This window comes from Camelus dromedarius, chromosome 2 (genome assembly GCF_036321535.1).
Source record: "Camelus dromedarius isolate mCamDro1 chromosome 2, mCamDro1.pat, whole genome shotgun sequence".
NCBI classification, from domain to species: domain Eukaryota; kingdom Metazoa; phylum Chordata; class Mammalia; order Artiodactyla; family Camelidae; genus Camelus; species Camelus dromedarius.
The window spans coordinates 58,922,796-58,936,054 of record NC_087437.1 but is presented as its reverse complement, the minus strand read 5'-3'; the positions used below and the strand labels follow the sequence as shown (position 1 = coordinate 58,936,054).

The 13,259-nt window shown below is 48.4% G+C and overlaps 1 long non-coding RNA gene across 3 annotated transcripts in view; it reads left to right on the top strand.

The window, feature by feature from the left end:
* The first annotated feature begins 1,996 nt into the window (after positions 1-1,996).
* Positions 1,997-13,259, top strand: part of LOC105101257 (uncharacterized) — a 57,035-nt gene continuing 45,772 nt past the window's right edge. For all 3 annotated transcript variants that reach the window (XR_010383913.1, XR_010383912.1, XR_004137265.2), the window contains exon 1: positions 1,997-2,321. This is a non-coding gene — a long non-coding RNA (uncharacterized LOC105101257). The remainder of the gene's footprint in view (positions 2,322-13,259) is intronic.

The window sequence follows — 13,259 nt, the reverse complement described above, 5'->3', positions numbered from 1 at the left end:
GTCCTTGGATGGGGCTTCAGGGATCTGTGAACTCCTGAAATGATCTGCAGAGACAAGAAAGAATTTGTATATGCATTTGGGAGGGAAGGAGAGAGGGCAGGACATGAGATTTTCGTCAAATTCTGCAAAGTTCTGAGACTGTAAAAGGTTCAAAACCACTACCCTAGGGAGTCTGTTCTTGTAAAATAATTGGCAGATTATTTCAATCTTGACGTTCAGCCCTATCTTTTTAAGTGAGTTCTCTTTCTTTCCTTGGTTACTGACCTTCACAACAGCAAACAAACTAGAAAGCAAGACCAGGAGGAGTCACATTAAGATATGTTTCCCTTACCTATCTCTCTTCTGGAAAGTTTAAAATCTTACTTCTACCCATGATCATCCCACATGTGTTGGAGTCCCAGTATGACAGAGTGGAAAGAAATCTTAAAAGTCTTCAGGACTCGTGGATGGGAAACTGAAGCTTAGAGTGGCGATCACACACATAATAAATCAGTGATCAAGTGAATGTTCATTCTGTTCTGAGAAATCAACTCCCATCTCAGCTGGGGACCTCTTGCCAATATTTTAAAACAAATGCCAGTTCCATATGACTCATTTTTCTTGACACTATGCAAATGAGGTAAATGAGACTGAGTGTCCTTCTGTCCAGAGAGCAGGAAGTGAAGCCTGTCTGGGGCCACACGTTCCCTTGGGACACGCTGTAGTGTCAGAAAGGAGTTCTGGAAGAAGCAGGCCTTTGTCCATTTCTGTTTCACAAGTGAGCCCCTCCTCCTGGCCAGGGCTGGAGAGGTGGCTCCCAACCCACTTCCCCTGAGAGTGTTAAACCAAAGCGCATCTCCCCAGGATGCCCATTAGGGTCGGCTCTCTCCAGAGCTGCCATCAGACCTCCTTTCCTCCTCAGCCTGGCTTCCCATCCAGGGAAATGTTGACTTTTCCTGCTTAGAGGTTCTGAGCCAAACAGTCCCTCCCAGGAGAAGCAGAACTACGGTCACAAGGCAGCTGAGACTTGGGGACCCAAGGAGCAGCGGGCCGATGTTGCTGGCGTGTGCTGGACTCTCTCTGTGGCTCTCTGCCTCACAGGCAGGCTGCACTCTGGCTGGAGGGACCCTGAGCCTCTCCAACCTCTGTGAAGGGTAAAGTCTTGTGTTAATCTCACTAACAAGCAGTCAGTCGCAGAACCTGGCTGTGCCCTTGTTTCTTCCCAGGGGACGTGACGGTGTTTCTTCAGAGGGACCCGTGATAAGACACCTTCAAAATGTAGTGATTCATAAGAAGGATGTTCTTTCCTGCAGAGTAGGAAAGTTGGACGATCCTTTCACATATTATTTACTAGTTAGACAGATGAGGAAACCAGAAAGGGGCAGCTGCCTGAGGGCCCAGAGCCAGGAGGTAGCAGACCTGGGCAAGAGGCCTGGGTCTTGTGACTGAGATGTGTGCTTGGGGCGGCTCTCCACCCGGCATCTTTCTGTCTTCCCTCACACTCAGGGAGCTTCCTCTAACCTCAATCTCCAAACTGTACTGTGGGTTAACTGGTGGGGGAGGGGGGGCAAGTCAATATTCCAAGAACTAAAGAATGCAGATCAAAAGATCTGCCAAAGCATCTAAGGGACTTTCATCATCATCATCATCATCATCATTACTGAAGTATAGTTGATTTACAATGTTGTGTAAGTTTCAGATGTACAGCAAAGTGATTGGGTTTTATACCTATTCTTTTTCAGATTCTTTTCTGTTAGAGGTTACTACACGATACTGAATATAGTTTCCTGTGCTAGGACCTTCTTGTTTATCTGTTTTATATATAGTAGTGAGTGTATTTAATCCCAAATTCTGAATTTATCCCTCCCCCATCTAAGGGACTTTTGAACACATCATGGAAGTGGAGGGCTCCCCCCCTTCTTCAGCAGTCAGGATCGTGCGCAGACCCTGGCCTTCTGCCTCTAAGTTCGCTGGGTGCCAGGCCACGCCCAGAGCCCAGGGCTCCTATTAGGACTTGGCCACAGCAAGCTATCCATCCGCACACGTGTCCGGGGCCACTTTTTGGGGGGAAAAGTTCTCATCACCTGCCCCCCGGAGACTTGCAATCACGCCTCCCCACTCTCTCCCCCCCCTGCCCAGCCCCTCTCGGGTTGTGCAGGAGCCAAAGGGGATTTGTGCAGAGGAGCCACAGGCACAGGTCCAAGCCCAGCCCAGACCCAGGAGCTTGACCTGAGACAAGAGGATAACCCAGGACAACACACTCAACTCCCCGGACGAGGAGGGGCGGTCCGGCAGCCAGAAAGAAAACGCCTGGGCCTTTTATTGAATCCATAAAACAGGAGGTGAGGGGGTTCTTGGTGGGGGAGGAACGCCTGCTGATTTATGGCGCTGGTCGGGAGAGGAGGAGAGCAGGGAGCTCTTTCCAGCTCGGCGGGCGGCGTGTGATTCATTTCCCCCGGGGCCGCGGGGCCGGCGGGCGGGCAGGCAGCCTCGGGCCGCCGCGCACCCCGCGCTCGTTTATTTACGGTGGTTTATCAGCCGCAGCGCGCGGCGATAAAGTTTATGAAAAGAGGCGGCGTCCCCGGCCGGCGGGCCGGCCTGCGCTCCTTTCCCACACTGATTAGGATCGAGCAGGGCTTTGGGAGCTGCAGTTAAGGATCTCGGGTGCCCGGAGCCGCGTCTCCCCCCTTCCCGCCCCGCCCGCCGGCTGCCCGGCTGCTGCCCTGCGTGGGCGCCGAGGTCAGGGTTGCGGCTGCGGCCGTTCTCGGGCGGGGGAGGGGAGAACCGCCCCGCGGGGCAGGGCGAGGGGGAGGACGAGCGCCCGGCCAGGCCTGGCTGCTGAAGAGGAAGAGAAAAAGGGTTCGCAGAAAAATGCGCAGTCCTCACGTTAAGAGGTGGAAGAGGGGAGATTGATAGGGTTTTATCTCCTCTGTGGCAAATTCTCATCCCCTACATTTACAGTTCTACGTTCCTTTCCATCATTTCACCTGCATTGCTTTTTTTTTGCGTTTGGACTTTGCATGACCATATTTTGTTCGTTCCTTCGGAACATAGTAATTGAACACCTACCTTGCAGGATACCTCTAAGTACCCGGGAGAGCGAGGTGGGGATGGCGGAGGGTGCGATTCAGAGATGCAGAGCCGTGATCCTGGCCCTCAAGGTTCTCGTGTCCACAGGGACAGACAGTCCAGTGAAGAGTAACAGCGGCCTGGGGCTGTAAGGCGGGCTTACAGCAGACGCTGAGCAGGACTGTAAGGCGGGCTCTTTGCTAATGCTTTAGGGTCATTAACTTGCTTAATCTTCACAGCGACTTTAGGAGGGAGGTGCCATTCTTGCGCTATTTTACAGATGGTGAAACTAAGGCCCAGAGAGGCCAAGCGGCTTCCTTGAGATGACTCAGCAGTCAATGGCTGAGCCGGGATTTGAACGCAGGCAGAAAGGCGCCAGAGCCTGGGCACTGGACCTCTAAATTTCCCTGATGCTCTGAAACAGACAGGGAGCAGTGGGAGTCCAGAAGCCAGGATGGCCAGTCCTGCCTGGGAAAATCAGAGTAGACTGTTGTCTGGGGGAAGGGGGACATTATGAGGGGTGGAGCCTTGAAGAGTAGGTTTTCACAAGACAGACATGGTGGCAAGAGGAAGGCAATTTTAAACAGAAAGAACTTCTGTGGTCCTGGGTTCTCCAGGCCCAGCTCCTTTCACCTTCCATTTTATATTCTTTCTCCAAGGAATGGGAAAGCGGTAGGGCAGAATCCTTATATTGTGTGAAAACAAGGTCACCTTCCCAGGCCACTTCCTTGGACTGGAAGACTCTATCTCAGCTGTTGAAATTTTACCAGCTGTCAAGTCTTAACAGTGTCACCTCCTCCTGAAAGCTTTCTGGGACTGCTGTCTCCCCACCAGTAACTGCAGGCAGTCCTTCCTTCTTGTGTCCTTTCTCACACTTGTCTGTATACAGTAAAGCTCTTGGATTTGGGCTCCATCCTTCTTTCTTACTAGACTGTGAGCTCCGTGAGGGCACTGGGATGTTGCTTCCCTCCTCACCTGCTTCTGCCCCAAGCGTGGTTTAATATCCTGTCCATAGGAGGTTCTTAATAACTGCATTTGGTGAAAACATGGGGGAAAGAGGAAAGGTTTCTGATCTCATAGGTGTCTCATTTACCCCTCGATGGATAATCAAGCAAGCTAAAAATGGAAATGATATATAGCCCTACTAGAGAAGGTTTGGACCAAGTCTGCCAAGAGAACACAAAGGTAGAGTCGCCCAAGCCTGGAGTCCCTTAAAATCCCTCAGACTGGGAGTAGGATTAGTCCTGGGGTCTGGGCAAAGCAGGAAGTCTTGTTGCCCCAGTTATGGGGAAAGGGCTGTGAGGGCCCAGAGCCAGGAACTTCGTTGCATAATCCGTGTTGATTTCAGTGAGGCTCTCCATAGGGCCAATGGCATGGTGGTGGACATTTGACTCTGAAGGGTGAGGCATCAGCTATGGGCACCTGTCAGCACCACTGCTAAGGGGGTCAGGGCTGTGTCTTCTTCTTTGTTGTATTTTTGTTTGTTTAGAACTAACTTGTAAGAAATTTAATTGGAGAGCAACACAAGCACATGATTTAAAATTGAAGTGATTCAAAAGTTTATACAATGAAAATTCTGCCTCCAACATAGACTTTTTTAACTCATCCTCCCAGGGGTAACCATTAAGAGTTTCTTTTTCCAGAGATGCTATGTGCACATATATACAATACTTTGGTATTTTTTATCATGACTTGATGAGGTTATTGTGGACATAGTCAAGGCATTTGCAGGTAATGGTGATGCTGTTTTGGCTGTTGGTGCTCTGGAAAAGAGGTTTAAGTTTTGCTGAACTTGAGAACTAGTCTTGCACATTCTGAATGATATTTGGGAGTAGAAACCTGTAGGAACAAAACCTGGATAGCTCGAATACTATATGGAAAAAAAGAAGATCTGATCTGTGGGTTGTGGAAAAAGTACCCAAGGAGGCATGGCTGGCCACAGGACAGGAAATGTTAGGCCCTCTTAACAGCTCCCGGTGTGCTGTCAGTCAGGGTGGGTCATAAGGAGTATACCTGATGGAGATCAGTTTTTCACTGGGTAGATTATTTACTGGGTAGATTGTCATTAAGGTATTTATAAATGTTCTGTTACTCGTACTTTGCTCTGCACTGGGAGGAGGGAGAGTCACAGAGGTGAATAAGGTAACTTCTAGTTAAATAAGGAGGACCAAAATGCACTCATATGACGTAAAAATAAAGGGCACCTTCAGTATACTTGCTGGTTGACAGAACTAGCATCATTTAATCTAGAGAAGAAAAGGACAAAAATTGACTTAATTATTTAAGTACATGGTAAAGTAAGCTGAGTGCCCCAGGGCCCAGCACCTGAGTGTGTGACTTCTTTGTGGCACTTTACCTAAGGCTGCAAGGGATATCCAGCCCTCTGCACAGCCTCTCCAGGAGCCCTGGGCCTGCTCCTGCTGGCCAGTGCTGGGCACTCTGCATCCAGAGTTCTGGGGAATGAGGAAGAAGGGTCTTTGCCCCTCTCCCCTCTGTGTGATGTTCTAATAGCGTTGCCCCAAAGCTCTACCATCTGCACTCTGATTTCCGCAAAACTCCAACAAAATGGTATTTTCCATTTCTCCTTATGGTCCTGCTGCTCTGGATAAAACTCAGATATGAGTTAAAAGCACATTTAGCCAAGGGATACTCAGAATGAATTGCTTCCAATGAACAGGGCTGTCTTCCTGGGTCAACCCGGGCCTCTCAGGCCTCCTTTCCCGCAACACACTCCCTCCCAGGAGGCCCCTGGGCCCGTCGTGCAGTTGTCAGACAAGCCTGGGCACGTCTGACTCCTGCTCAGGTTCAGACTAGGACCTCGGCTTCCCCTACTCACAACTAAGGGCCCAGTTGTTTTGCTGAAAGATTTGCTCAATTGTTCTGTAACAGAGGCCAAACAAGAGACTGTGGATATGAACGGTGGCAGAAGAGGTTTTAGAGAACGAAAAGGGACCATTTCTTATATCCGTCTCCTTAAGGAAAAGCCTGCCATCTTTCTTGAATCGTTCAGGGATAGGCGTCCTAGTTCATTCGAAGCCAATCCCTTGATATTCCTGAATTGGATGAGATGTCCTACCTGTAAAATCAAATAGTAGTGGCTTTTTCCCTAATTCAGGTAATGTAATTTTTCCATGTAAATTTTTTTCCATATGTTTTTCTCAAGTCTTAAACATTTAACACCTGCAGGCAACAAAACTAATGAACAAGTACTAAACAGATATGAATGGGAAAGCTTGAAAACCACCGATCATGCTGAGTTTTTTGCTTTTTCTCAAGAACACGTGCGTTTGTGGTTTTGTACTGCCTGCCCGTAATGCAGCTGTATTTTCTGCTGTTAAAATGGTTGCTAGTTCATGGATGGAATGAAACAGACTATTATTCCAGGGTGTTCCCGGAAGAGCCTCATGTTTCAGGAAAGCATACCGTGACTTTTCAACTTTTCATCCTCCACCACCTGAGTGCATTTGAGCATCACGATTGTCCACTCTTGAGTGTTAGTTTCTGTTCCTCCTCCATCCCTCCCCCACCTCTGCTGTTTCACATCGTGGCCCAGACTGACTCCCATCCTCTGCCAGGCTAAAGATAACCTCTCCATCTGGGATATCACCTACAGGCTAAATTTATTCTCAGGGGTGAGTTGGGGCTACCCTGTCCAGTGACTTCAGGCAGGCGTCAAAGCACCCACGGCTGTCTGTCATTGAAAGAGATGCAAAGAGCTTGGGAACGGTCAGGTACCCCTAGGGAGAGATAGGGAGGGATAGGAGGGAAAGATGGAGAGGGAGATTGACAGGAAGCTGGCAAAGGGGCTTCAGAGAAAGGGTGACACACTGTGACTACAGCATAAGCTGAATTGGTCTGAAGGATTTGACTGCTCCCAGCAAAGATTCCTTTTCTGTCAGTTATAATGTTACTGTAATACAACCCGCAGAGGGAAAAGCCCGGTGCTAATCAGGGCTGGAGAATTCAGTGGACTTGATGTACAGAATGGGGTGTTTAGTTTTATGATGTGGCTATGGGTTACAGGAGAGACTAATAAAAGAACTCCATAAAATGTGGCTTGGAGCAATGAGGTTGTAGCCTCTGCCAGAGGGTCAGCTGGCTCAGAAGTGGTTTTCGTGCAGGGCTGATGTCTAGCTGGTATGCACTGCTACGGCCATTCCAGTTCTTAAACTATTGGAAGCCTCTGTACTGGTTGTTAAGTAGCTGCTGCTCTTAGCTTCCCAAGAGCTCCCTGCCACACTGGCTGCCCAGCCCCCACTCAAGCCTGCCCCAGGATCCAGCAAACAAATGCAGAGAGCTTGCAGATCCTGCTCTATGCATGCGCAACTCCCCCAACCCTCCTCTTCACCTCCTCCCCCCATCTCCAGCGCTACATTGTGATTTTTTTTTTCCCCCCCGGAGTGGCTGGTGCCCATGCTCTATCTGTTGTTAAATACTGAAAATGTCATCTCTCCTCCAGTGCTGTCTTTCTGGTGATCTGGCCTGTCAGATACCCGTGGAAAGGACCAGGGACACAATTCCAGAAGACTAGCCTGCACTGATCCCAAGCCATTCCAGTGTGCCCAAAGGAGGCTTTCTTAAAGAGATGCCTGTCACTCTCCTGGTGGCTGTAAGGACACACCCAACCTTTCCCTCGAATCATATTTGACTGCCTCAAAGAAGAGTTTTAATAGGCACAGGCGTGACTTCAGGGTTGGAGAATATTTTTGGAAGAAAGAGACAAATTTGTATAAGGTTTCCCAGCCAGGAAATGCATTTGCCATAGAATGTGAATTAGAAGGCTACTTAGGAAAAAAAAAAAAAAATAGAAGGCTGCTTAGAGGATATCTGGTCTCTCTTCCCAGCCAACACAGAGTCCTTCTATAGCAGCCCCCACAGGGGGTGACCTGCCCCTTCTAGGCCCCCTTGTCCCTTGACCCGGAATTCAGTCTGTTGAAAGAAGCCTCCTCTATAAACCAATAAAGCTGAAATCTTTCTAAACAAATCAAAGTGTGAGCTGAAATCCTTTTGTTGAGCTGAAATCTTCCCATATATCTCAAATTTTGGCACCTCCTTTAGATGGAATTGCGAGGCCCAAGATGTCCCTGCATCAAGGAGTGCCGTACTCTAACATGTCTTGTTTTGTCAAGTGAGCTGAGAGGTCATGCAATAATTAATTCATTTATTCTTTCAACCAATGTTCATTGAGAGGTCAGTGAGTGCCAGGCAATGTTCCTGGTGCTGGAGATTCAGCAGTTATCTGGAGATGATTCTGCTCTGAGAGATTGTCTAGTCCATTGGGGTCAGTACCAGGCAACCAGGGAGACCAGGGGAATCAAGGGTGGCTGAGCTTTGCTTCTGAACCCCATTCTTGGCCTGGGTCCAATCTAAGTGGGGACCATCCAAGATGACTCTGGGTAAGAAGCTTCTGTTTATGTCCTCCTTTGCCCCCACAGGTTACTCATAGTCTTTTGGGTCCACTGAGAACATGGAGTTCTCAGCATGGGCTCCCAGTGTACAGACATGGCGATGGAGAGGCCATGGCCCTCTGCACATTCTCCAAAAATGCTAGTAAGCATCCAACATTTTATAATGTATTTTGCTGAATTAACAATTGAACAGAATAATTCTTTTATCTTTCATTAATCAGAAATGGTAGACAATATGGATAAGAAAAAAGAAGCTAGTAAAAATTATTTATACATTCATCATCCAGAGACAACAATTTGGTGTTTGTCCATGCAAACTGTTTTTCTGGGTGTATTTCATATTTCTGTGGATGTGGCGATCTATATGCATATACATACGCATATATATGTGCTTTGCAATCTGCCTTTTTCACCCAGTTTCCCAGAGAGCACCATTTTAAAGTAAATCCAATTATTCAGAAATATTTAATTAAGGCACACAACTTTGAAGGACTTCCCCCAAGAAATCAGCAGAGAACAAAGAGTTTTATCATCTTAGGAGTAGATTGGTCACTTGCCAGAGACAGCAGATCACATTGTCCTTTATTTATATTAAGATGTGGGATGGAGATTTCCACATGGTGGTGTCCAGGCTGCCCTTGACTCTCAGCTCCAACCTGGTTCTCCTGCTAAAGCAACGACGGGGAATGATGGAGGCGGAGCCTGGAGGAGCGAAGGGTACGTGTGGCTCTGTTTGAGGCTTGGTGAAGGGAGCCAAGGCAGGGCTTTCTCCCCTTTGAGCCAGGGTATGGAGAGCTTGGGGATGAGGCTCTAATTGTGGTGGTTCCTGGGTTACACCAGCACTCATCCCCTCCCTCTGATCCCAGGTTGCTGAGAATAAGCTCTACCCCAGGGAGACAATGGAACGGGGAACCTTCCTCCCTCTTGGTGCCTTGATTGAGACCACCTCCCTACATGCAGCTGCTCACAGAGCTGCGACTGTCACTTAAGGGATCCACAGAGCTGGCCCTGAACCTCAAAGAAGAGATAAAAGAAGGTAACTGTGCTCCTAAGAGCACTCCGTGGGCACAGAGAGGGAGGAGAACCCAGCAAATGGCTAGAATGACAGCCTGAGCAGAAGTGGCAAAGACCTTCAGACACAGCACAAAAGAAAAGAGAAAGACTTCCTGGAACTAAACATATTTTAAACTAAGCTACTAACTGGATGAATGAGAGCAGAACATGGACTTAGCAGATCAAATGCAAGAGCGCCCTAAACCCAGAACAAAGCAAAAACACAAAGAGATGGAAATCACGAGGGTAAAATTGGAGACTTGGAGGCTAGACCTGGGAGACCTAAGATGTCAATAATAGACATTCCAGGAGGAGGAGAAAAACAAACAGATGAGGGAGAGGGAATAATTAGACAAATGATAGACGATAAGTTCCCTGAGTGAAAAAGACTTGCATCTGAGGTTTAAAAAGCACTCACGGGGTCACTGGAACTGAAAGCCACACACCTAAGCCCATCCAGATAAAATTCTTGAACAGCAGGTGTACAGAGAACCTCTCGCCCCCCTCAGTACAGAGAGGAAAACATTCATTACAAAGGAGAGGGAGAGAGATGGGTGTCACATTTCTCACTCATGATAATGGGAACTTGAAGATGTCTACAAAACACTAGTGCCAGTTTTTAAAATACTTCTTGCTGGTCAGGGGAAAAAGAAAAAAAGGCATCATCCAGATACCCAGGCGATGATCAGAGAAAAATACTCTAGAAAGAACTGTAAGCAAACGAAAAAAAAAGAACTCAAGGCAGGAGAAGATGAAGAAGAGAGAATTTGGTGGGCAATTCAGCCTCTCAGTCTCTTTGACTCTTTATTTTTAAGGCAGTTGCAACAGAGGCCTTTGCTGAACCCAAAGGAAACTTTGGAGCTGGAGTTGTTCTGAGCTGAGGCTGAGTCTGACTTTTTCACCCCAGTAGTTGCACAGAGGGTGCCCTGGGGAAGGGAGCAGGCCTGGGGTGTGGCAGGTCCCTTTAGCTTCGGGCATTTCCTGGAGAGGTAGAGAGACTCAACTGTGAGTTGCCAGCAACTAACACTCCTTCAGCTGGGGGCTGAGAAGGGGGCTGGGGTGGGCCCGCAGCCCCCGGCATCCTCCACAATGCATGCGTGGCACCATTTATGAGAAATGATACATACACACTCATGCTGGGGAGTGTTTAACAGTCAGCTCTCGGGGAGGTAGGGGCTGGGGAGTGGGGTTCTGAGGTGCAGCCTCTGCTGATGCTTGTGGTAGAAATACTCTTAACGTGGCTGATATCAGACTACCAATGTGATGTCCCTGCGGAGGGAGCTGGGACCAGATGCAAGCAACTGCCTCTTCGAGTTGGGGTCGGGCTCCTTTGCGCCCTGTGTCTGCTTGGGGTGGAGGTTTAGGGAAGCACGTGGGGAGGACGGGGCAGGAAGAGCAGTGTTTACAACACGTTATCTTACCTTAGTCCCTGACACCGGCGTTTTTCTCCTTGGGGCTCATTCTTCCTTTTTGGTCTCCTTTCTAACCCTTGACCCTTTGGTCCTCTGCCCATTCCCCCCCTTCACTCTGGCAGGTTGGTGTTCTTTGCAGGCAGTATTCAGGAAGTCATCTCAAGCCCCTGTTCATACTGAGGCCCACGTAGTTGTCAAAACGTGGGGCTGCTTCTCGGAGGTTGGTGATGAGCATCCAGGTGCGAGGTCGAGGAGGGGTGGGCGGGCCTTCTCCTGAAGGGGCAGTGGTACGTATTTTGCAGGACACATGGTCTCTGTTGCGGTAACCTGAAGGATGGTTTGCTGACTCCTGCTGTATGGATACCATCATCTCCTAAAGTGTTAATTACAGCTATCTCACAGGGCCCCGAGGCTACAACCCCTGAACTCCAAACCAGCCAACTAGTTCAGGCTGACCAACACAGAGGAGGGATTTAGGCCCTGGGGGAGGATTTGTGGTTCAGCCATGTTCCCCAGGAATGTGTGTTAACTTCTTTTCCTCCAGGGTTAAATCAAATGAGGAAAAGAGAATGCTTGAATATAAAAACCAAACCGACAAACCCCCAAACCCCAAATCCCTCAAAACCCCAAAACCCAGTTCTACTAAAAACTTCTTGACTGATTAGGATCTTGTTAACTTTGGATTTGGGAAAACAGACCTGAGAAGGAGGCGGGTACTCACCACTGCGTTAGTTCTGAAGGAAGGTGTAGTAGGTAGATGAGCAGAGTGAACCAGGTCTGGCGGGCAGAGTCTGCAAAGGGCTAAGGAATTAAACCCGTCCTCAGCTTTCCAGCTAGTGCATTATTGGAGTGTTAGTATGAAATCCACGTGTTTTCTATTTATGAAAAATGGATCATGTAGGACCTTTTCAGGCCAACAGTTGATGAATACCTCTAGCATGTTGGTGTAGATACTAAGCTATAGTTTTTCAAACATAGTTGGGGCAAGTCTCTTTTTTCCTGGCTTCAGGTTTTCCATCTTTGAATGAGTGTTTACGATGCCTTGGACAGACTTATGAATTGTTGTGACTTTGCATCCTATGGGTTCCTAAATTGCACCAAAACAATTAAGCCCCATAACTAAAAAGAAATTCCTTTGCTGTCTGATCACTCCTTGCCTTGTAACTTTGCAGTGTGAGAGCCCAGTTCTGTTTTGACTTTCCGTTTATCTTAGTGTGTGTGTGTGTGTGTGTGTGTGTGTTGTGTGTGTGTGTGTTTACAGTTTGGCGTTGAGAGTTATTTTGTAGTAGAAGGTCCTTGCCTTATCATTACTTTGTTGACTTTTCCCTGGTAACCAGGAAGCTCAGAGCTGAATTTAGTGTCCCAGATGACCTCACCCTGGTTATACTGCAGTTATCTCTCAGTAATTCTCAATCTTTTCTGGTTCACGAGACTCCACGGGAATGTGATGGAAGCAAAGAGGAATCCCTCAGGAAGCATTCGTATATATGCAGAGAGTGGATTCTGATCACTCCCTGCGGAAATCTTCAACCACCCTATTTTATGTTTGATTTGTGTTACTTTCTGGTGTCCCAAACACTGATGCATGTGAGGTCTTCGAGACCCAGGGGAGGTGTTGACAAGTGTTGGAAGGGTTGGTTGGTTTGAATGCAAAGGGGAAGAGTAGTCAGTCAGTGCTTTTAGAGGAAGAGTGTTTCTCCAGGAGAGTTACCACAGCTGAGTCCAAGAGTATAGGGGAAAAGCACTAAGTTGAAGCCCTGGCTTTATCGCTAGCTCGTTCTGAACTTAAAGAGATCCTTTCACTTCAGTGAGCCTCAGTTTCCTTAAGTATAAGCTGAGAGCACTGCCCAGGATTGTGGGGAGATTAAGTGAGAGCGTCTGTGCTGGATGTGCTGGCTACACTGTAAAGTGCGGTGCAGATGACTGTTTCCTCGGGATCCTTCCTAATCAGCACTCAGTTAAACCATGACCAAAGCATGGACACGCAGAGACCATCACCTTGCCTTGCACAGCAAATGCCACTTGCTGACGACCCGGCAGTCCTGTGCCTCCGTTTGGTCCTTCCCGCTCCAGGAAGAAGGTGAACACTCAGGGAGGCTCTGCATGACTTGAAATGAGCATTTGAAACTGCCAGGCCAATGAGGCCCTGGGTCCTATCTCTGGGATGCCCGTGGGGAATGCCTGGATCTACTGCGGGTCATCCCCCTCCCTCCTCCACACTTGCAGTTAGCCCCTCCTTGGAGCTCCAATGCAAGGACCAGCCCCTCTACTGCCCCTTGCCTGACTGTGTTCTTTTCTCTTTTCCAGGCCTCAGGGGTCTTGTTCGCCTGATTCCAGT